The 2,308-nt window shown below is 40.4% G+C and overlaps 1 long non-coding RNA gene across 1 annotated transcript; it reads left to right on the top strand.

The window, feature by feature from the left end:
* The first annotated feature begins 1,094 nt into the window (after positions 1-1,094).
* Positions 1,095-2,308, top strand: LOC112783847 (uncharacterized). Its single transcript, XR_003193628.3, has 2 exons — positions 1,095-1,348; positions 1,565-2,308. It is a non-coding gene; the product is annotated as an uncharacterized lncRNA (long non-coding RNA).

Raw genomic sequence — 2,308 nt, 5'->3', positions numbered from 1 at the left:
TTTTTATCTCCTAATTTTCTAATAGTATAAAGTTCATGGATTTTTAACTTAGGTGTCGTTCCCTCATCCCTTTGAAACCCAAAATGTGTACGTGTCGTTGCCTAGAATTTTTGGAATAAAAAGTAAAGACTAAGGGTTAGTTTCTCTTACTTTTTTGTATAATTTTTTTCTCTCTTTCTTTCAAACTCTAACTTTTCAAACTTTTTTCTCTCCTTTCCAAACGCAACAGCGGTGGAATGAGCAAAGAAAGAGGACGATGAGGACTTAAAGAGGCGTGATAGACTATAATGGGGTCGAGGAGGGCTCGACGGGAAGTGACTTCTCCCTCCAAGACGGTGAGAATGACTTTTCGCTGGGGCTCTCTCTCTCTCTCTCTCTCTCTCTGAAGGAGAGTTCAGTTGCGGCGAGCCCTGGAATAAATATTTGCTCACCTGAATACAGGTTAGATCTCGGATATTTTGTTAGTATATGGAAATTATGAATCATCATCGTGTTTTCTAGGGTTTTTTATTTTGTTTTAGGTGTCCAAATGGAGGCACCGTGCGAAGAGCTTTTGGTTTTGCCTCAACCGCTGATGAGCATAATCACCGAGTACTCTATTTAGATTTCTAACTGCTTCTGAAAATCCTAATTCTAGATACTTTTGTATCATTGATGAAGGGCCAAAAGTCGGTTTACAAATTTTTCAAAAGAATTGCGTCGTAATTATAGTTTTAAAAGAATTTTTCTCTTTCACTCTCAATAAGAATTTTACAAATTTTTTTGTATCATCTTGTTTAGAAACATTATGAACCTCCCTCGTAATGTAATTTCCAATGTTTTGAAAACCGGACCGGACCGGCCGATTGAACCGGTCCAACCGGGAACCGGCGATGAAAATGATCCGGTCCATCTCTAATAACCGCCCATTTGAAAACCGTTCCAAAACCGCCAAACCGGCCGAGAACCGGCCGGTTGGACCGAATCGGTAACCGGCCGGTTCTCTTTAAACGGCACCGTTTTGATTATTTGCAAAAAAAGAAAAAAAAAAAGAAAAAACGTTACCTTTACAGCTTTACTCCCTCCCCCCTTCCCCCACCACACCCCCCCAATTTGTGAATCCCTCTGAACTTTGAAGCAAAGTTAAATCACCAAACCAAAACCCTAGGTCCTCCCTGCAACTGTTCTACCGCAGTGCTGCCGCCGTCCATGCTGTCGCCGCCGTCTGTGGCCAGGCCCTCTCTTGTAGCTCGGCCTCCTCCTTCCCCTTGTCCTCCATCCGTCCTCCATGGCTTCTCTGTTTTGTTGGCTTGGAGCAGCTCGCCACTCACCGTCGTCTCCCCGGTCGCCGTCCGTGACTCCATCGATGGTTAGTGTCATTGCTTTCACTTTTTCGATTCTTGTTCGTGTCTCTGTCTTCTCTCCCCAAAGCCTTTGTTTGCTGATTTTTAATGTGAAATTGTGAAATTGCTAATTTTTGCTGATTTTGTGCTGTTGCTCTTTCTTTAATTCCTGAAATATTTGTTGAAATTTTCTTGCTGCTGCTAAAAATGAAAATCAAATCATTATTGAAATTTGTGTTCAGGGATTAGGGATTACTTGTTGCTGTTTTGTAATATTTTTTGCTGAATGCTAAAAATGAAAATCAAAGGGTAGTACAGATCAAGACACAATGAAACTGGCACAACATGGATTCATCCCTTTTGTCCTCATCAGAATGCATAACATGTTACCTGTGCATAGTGTTTATAGTCCTCTAACCTGAGTGCCTAGCTTTGGCACTAGTTCCCTAAATAGAGTATTTGGTTATCAATTTGTATGTGTGGAATTCGAGCCACCTTGTGCCACTCCTTCCCACTATTTGGTTTAAGTCTTGGAGTCAGCAAAGGGCATTCTTGGACATAAAGTTGATTAAGGGTGGAAGGAAATTCTTCATCAGGCAAGAAATAAAGGATGTCACAGCAATGAATTTCAAGTATATAAAGAGCATTCAGATATTGGAACCTCTGTAGTTTAGCTTCTTGAGACACTTCAATGTGCTTATGCGCAGTGAGCTTATATTGGGAGGAAGTATCATGTCCTCTGGAAATGAATCCACCATCGGCATGATTTCTGAATCAAAATCCCAACTCTCTCAGCGAATTGAATCGAATCAACCAGGCCTTCCTCTTCTTTTTCTTTTAGTTGATTCTTAATTTTTCCAATAGATGTAACTTTCTGAATCAAGTGGATCAGATCATGTAGCTTTTTTATTTGGGATATTTTAGGAGACGCATTAGAAGAGCTATTTTGTATTATGTTTGCTATAATAATATTCACATGTTGTGTA

Source organism: Arachis hypogaea, chromosome 20 (genome assembly GCF_003086295.3).
Source record: "Arachis hypogaea cultivar Tifrunner chromosome 20, arahy.Tifrunner.gnm2.J5K5, whole genome shotgun sequence".
Classification (NCBI taxonomy): domain Eukaryota; kingdom Viridiplantae; phylum Streptophyta; class Magnoliopsida; order Fabales; family Fabaceae; genus Arachis; species Arachis hypogaea.
The sequence above is the reverse complement of the archived record's forward strand: the minus strand, read 5'-3'. Positions and strand labels throughout refer to the sequence as shown.